Source organism: Haliotis rufescens, unplaced genomic scaffold (genome assembly GCF_023055435.1).
Source record: "Haliotis rufescens isolate VD_foot unplaced genomic scaffold, xgHalRufe1.0.p SCAF_15, whole genome shotgun sequence".
NCBI lineage: Eukaryota > Metazoa > Mollusca > Gastropoda > Lepetellida > Haliotidae > Haliotis > Haliotis rufescens.
The window spans coordinates 19,491,891-19,497,890 of NW_025963835.1; the positions used below are offsets into that span (position 1 = coordinate 19,491,891).

General features: G+C 38.1%; 1 protein-coding gene across 1 annotated transcript in view; it reads left to right on the forward strand.

The window, feature by feature from the left end:
- Nucleotides 1-5,678, forward strand: part of LOC125379940 (huntingtin-interacting protein 1-like) — a 64,787-nt gene extending 59,109 nt beyond the window's left edge. The window contains exon 33 of the mRNA XM_048395841.1: nucleotides 1,929-5,678. The gene's annotated coding sequence lies outside the window, so the exon portion shown is untranslated. The remainder of the gene's footprint in view (nucleotides 1-1,928) is intronic.
- Nucleotides 5,679-6,000: the final 322 nt, after the last annotated feature.

Below are 6,000 nucleotides of genomic sequence, written 5' to 3' on the forward strand. Positions count from 1 at the left end.
AGTAAGTGCTCACCATATCATCCCACTGATGCATCCGTGTATCGTCCCACCACAAGTAAGTGCTCACCATGTCATCCCACTGATGCATCTGTGTATCGTCCCACCACAAGTAAGTGCTCACCATGTCATCCCACTGATGCATCCGTGTATCGTCCCACCACAAGTAAGTGCTCACCATGTCATCCCACTGATGCATCCGTGTATCGTCCCACCACAAGTAAGTGCTCACCATATCATCCCACTGATGCATCCGTGTATCGTCCCACCACAAGTAAGTGCTCACCATGTCATCCCACTGATGCATCGGTGTATCGTCCCACCACAAGTAAGTGCTCACCATGTCATCCCACTGATGCATCCGTGTATCGTCCCGCCACAAGTAAGTGCTCACCATGTCATCCCACTGATGCATCCGTGTATCGTCCCACCACAAGTAATTAAGTGCTCACCATGTCATCCCACTGATGCATCAGTGTATCGTCTCACCACAAGTAAGTGCTCACCATATCATCCCACTGATGCATCCGTGTATCGTCCCACCACAAGTAAGTGCTCACCATATCATCCCACTGATGCATCCGTGTATCGTCCCACCACAAGTAAGTGCTCACCATATCATCCCACTGATGCATCCGTGTATCGTCCCACCACAAGTAAGTGCTCACCATATCATCCCACTGATGCATCCGTGTATCGTCCCACCACAAGTAAGTGCTCACCATGTCATCCCACTGATGTATCCGTGTATCGTCCCGCCACAAGTAAGTGCTCACCATGTCATCAGTGAAACTCAGCATGCTGTTAGGGTGGCAGTAAGTCGTTGGAAATGGTTTTCATATTTGAGAAAATGTTTTAGAAAATGAAAAGGTCAACATATCTTTCAAGTGTGAACCATCACTTGCTATGATTTGTGTGCATGATTTGGGATGTATGTGATCAATAATCTAATAACTGGTATGTGTTTCCTAATATATCAATGATTTTATTTTTATTTTAAAAAACTCAAATATGTTAGTTTGAGGTTAGTGACAAAAACTGCTAAGTCTTGACTGATTTTGTTTTTACCTGGAGTGTTTAACAGCAACACAACCTGTGAGGTCCAGGTTAGACTAGGTCTTCAGCAACCCATGCTTGTCGTAAGAGGCGACTAACGTGATCGGGTGGTCAGACTCGCTGACTTGGTTGTCGATGCTCTGGATGTCAATCACTGGATTATCTGGTCCACAGTTGTTTACTTACAGGCCACCGTCATAAAGCTGGAATATTGCTGAGTGTGTCGTTAGACAACAAACAAACAAATAATAGCAACAATGTGAATGTTGTTTTTGCATCTTGACAATTTGATAACAAAGTTGGTGTTGATGAAACAGGGTGTAGCCACAGTGCCTGCTGAGTGTGTAGTAGGATAGCTTGTTGGCAAGGCGTGCTGTCAGTGTTGAGCATGAAGGCCACAACTGCCTCTCTACCTACAGTTCTGTAACAGCATGGCCAGGATGAGGGCAGGGCTCTGGTGGAAACCAGATTTCAGAGGACAAGCATGAACGTTTTATGTTCTGTCAGAATGATGAATTAGGAATTATGCTATAGATTATTGTGCCTTGAGGAAACGTTTTTGAAATTATGTAAATTGAACAAATTTCCTGACATTATTTTCATTGTCTATGTGTATGTGACACAATGTTTCTTATTCAATATACATTGAAGCTTTTACTGATGTGTTGATGAATGTTTGATATTTGATTGTGTTAATTTAGTGTTAATTTTGTGTGGTATTTTAGTGTAAATTTAGTGTTAATTTAGTGTTACTGTTCATTTTGGAAGGGATCTCTTTCAGTAATGTTACAATAATTGTCTTTTAACAGTGAATTTGATTTATTGAAAAAAGGTCACTTGTAACATAAATGATTCTTTTTCTTATGTGTTTGCAGAAAAGCTGACGTGGTTGAGGAGAAGGCTGGCGGTGGTATTTTATTCTGAGTGCTGTGTAAAGACTATAACCAAGATGTCCCGGAAAATGTCATACACACATGTCGTCACTTCAGTCATCACGAGAGGTCATTGTGTCACTTAGCCATCAAGGTCACTAGGTCATCCAAGGTCATCAGCTTTGTGAGAGGTCATCAAGGGTCAATGGGTCATTGAGAAGAGTCTTCACATGACACTCACAAAGAGGTCAAATGTCCCCATGCTACAGTAACAGAAGAATGCTATGGATTATTTTTATTTTTATTTTTTAACGATTTTGAAAACATGCAAGGGATGATTGTCAGATATATTGGACATTTTATGTTTTTAGTGACGTGTGTGAATCATAGCTAGGTAATTGAAAGAACTTAAGACATTCATTTGGACTTTCACACATATAGTCCAGAAAATGGAATAATTAATCTGTTACCATTTCTTTATATTCGAATACCCCCACAGTATGTATATGTACAGTTATATCAGATCCTATTAAACAAATATAAGTTTCAACAACTAAAGTACTTGACAACTTTTATGTATTGGTCAAAAGAATATACATGTAATCCTGATACTTAACATATGATATCATTATGCACATTAAACATGATAGGCTCCAGCTAGAAGGGCCAGCCAAAGTGTACCGGTAGTACTTCAGTCTGCGACTTTTGCCACTTGTCCGAAGCCCGAGAAGCCTGATATTGCACTTCTGTAGAGGCGTGTGGAATAAGTCATTTCAGCAGTTAATCCCGTACAGTGGAAGATGGTGGGTGAGTCTTGTGGTTGAAGTATTCGGTATTCAAGCCCCACCCGGGTGCAGTGTTTGAAGCCTGTACAATTTTGATATTTTGATCCCCAACCTTTTATAAATGCTGGATCTGCCCTTGTCATTGCACTGTGGACAATCCATCGGTACTCATTATTAAAGAATTTTTATAATGTAAGTGAAAATTTTGTTCCAAATTGGCCCATGTTATTTAAATTAAATTTTGAGAGCAAAAGAAGTGTACACATGAGTATATTTGCAGTGTTAGTAATTAAGGTTGAAATAATAGTGAGTGTTATGGTCTTAATGTTCTCAGTTATGGATTTAGAGAACTATGATTCATATACCATTGCCAACAACCACAAGGGCCCACTGTCTGTCACTGGAGGTGTGACAGTCTGGCAGCAAGACTACACTAGGTATACATGTGCACATCTTCACATTGAGACTCCATTGAGTGAACACCCTCATATATGTATGTGTATAAATTGAATCTCATACTCACACAATGAATAACTATCATTTCGACATTTCACTGGTCATTTGAACATGTGCTCCAATATGGCCTCATTGTCAGCCATATTGGATATCTGCATTGTCATTGATGTAAAAACTTCATATCTTCATATCATTCACATCTTGGGGGAGGATTCAATGTGTTGCCCATGGCAGTGTTTTATGTACCATATAGGCTGGTGTGGTTTATGACGTGTAAGAAATTGGGTCACACATTCAAACTGCATTGGAAATTTATAGTGTTGCACATGTTTAACATTTGTTATGTATTCAATTCTGGGATAAGTTTGTAATGTACAAATCTCCATGGCATTTCATTCGTTTGTGTAGTTCCTTAACACAAGAAGGGGATAGTGTATCCTGTCTCCAAGATATTGAGTTGACATTTTGGAATATTCAGATGTAACTATTTTGGCACCTTTGTCTCACATGAATCCAGAGTGATGAAATATACTTAATTCATTGACACATGTTAGAAAGCGAATTGGTATATGAGTATCATTTGCCAGACTAATTCTAGGGCGACTAATTTGGACCGATCCACCAAATGGTTGTTTGTTCATGATATGAGTCTCCATGTTCAAGGTATGTTAACATGATTTTATTCTGGTTTGGATGTAACAAGGATACCAGAAATTATTTGTTGCCAACGTTTATGTCAAGTTTTCTTGATGGTTTAAGATGATACACATAAATAAGATGATACACACATGAGTTTTAATAATACATTTTTTTATGATAAAGCTGTAGACTTTGAATGTGACTCGTCAAAATGATAATTGAAACAATTCCCATCGATGCTGAAGAAATCGTAGGGGATTTTATAGAAAAATATATATAGACCCAGACATTCTTTAAAAAAATAATTATGCTTCAAACTGTTGGAAAAAAATTGCCTGCCACAAAAATGACATTGTTGCAAGGTGTGATAACATGTGTAATAACTTTCTGATATTTGCACATGTGCATTTTCGTGATTCTCAATGCTGATTGGTCAACTGAAGCCATAAGACGTCACAGTGCTTCATTGTTGAGAAGATTTGATATGATGTTATCCATTGTTCTTGATGTCACAATTACATGACATCAACTGAACAATGGGCTGCTTTCAGTGAAGTAGGGTTGACATTGCACACAGGTGTTTTTTTTCATTTTCTCTCTTAAAGTGTCATCAGGTAATATATAGAATAACCTACCCGTAACTCTGCATTACGGATTATCTGTCCCTAGTGAATAAATACTGTAAGTCCCTCCCCAAAGACACGGGATCAACACCATTCATTCTCTCCGGTCAGATAATTTGTCATTCCTCGTAGCTCGTTGGTTATTCTCTAATCGTATCACAGGTGTATAGGTTAATGGTCTCTCTGACAACTTTTATACATGTTTATTATCATGCTTTTGCTATCTTTCTATCTTTAACGCAATCCTTTTTAATATTTTCCTGAAGAAGCTCTCCTTTTCATGTGGATAAGTGGTACAGGAAAATATTTCTTTTGAAACTTTACAGTCAGCTGATATTGAAGTTTATTTCTGAGATGCTCTGTGTACAGATCTACCAACCGAGGGTTTGTTTTATTGTGACGACTAAGGTATCTAAGATATTTCTCAGCTTGAACAATATGTAGGTGTGAATTCAGTCCTTCATGACTCTTTAATCTAGGCTAGAACATTTGGTTATGTATGTGTGTGTATGTTTCCTGGTAACCAAATAGAAAATGGCAAGTTTCATCCCAATGGAAATTTGACAAATGTGATAATTTGTTTGTATTGTGCCAAGCAATGTGTTTGTGGTTACGTATCCAGCAACCAAGTATGTCGACTTTAGTGAGGTTTGAATTATCAGTGTAACCTTTAACCTGTAGTCTTTACCCTGCCACCTTTTCTTGTCTCTTATTCTCCTTCCACTTCCACACATATTTTTAGCTTTGAGACACAACAATCTTTTTCTAAAAATGAAAACACTGCCGCCTCTTTTTAACGGCATTTTTGGGTTGTTTTTAAAAGGTACAGATGGCTATTATTCAACCAGTCACCTTGGTGTTAGACGTTTTCTTGATACTAGAAAAAAAGGATGAAGATCACTTACTGAAATCCTACAAAGAATTTAACTGGTCTCCAGTAGGGTGGAATTATTTGGTTTGTCTATAAAATAAAATATAAACTTACCATTCATCGTTTATGCCTTACTGTCTGTGATTGTCTATAATTCTAGTTGTGAATGAAAGATAGGATTTCATTTTTGCAACAATGAAGTTTTTAAAGGAAAATGTTTCTTGTGAATTTGTGTTTTTTATTGTACTGTCGGTCTTACTTTTCTTCTTTGTAGAGCAAACAAAGCTGAAGTTGCACATGCCAAGGAGTCAGAGTTTGTACAAATCATGTATATTTGGTACCCAGCTAGATAGAGTTAGGTAAGCTAGAGTTGAGTTCAGTAAGTGTACATATTTGAGTGTCTGAGTTGGCAAGGGTGTTATCCAATTGGCTGGAAGGTGTTTTTTTAAAAGTTTTGTTTGTTTGAGCATCAGTCTCCTTAATATGTGTCACTGACAAACAATATTGCTCGGTCAATATTAGCCTTGAGATGTAACATAATGCCATTGAGCACGCGTAAACTTCCTACTAGTCATAATTGTGAAATGTTGTAGTGTTCAAGCAATGTTATGTCTCGGCTTTGCCCAGCACTCTTAAAGGGGGTCTGTGCTCAAAGGGTTAACATCGGAACTGTCATTGTATCAAGTGTTAACAGCGATACA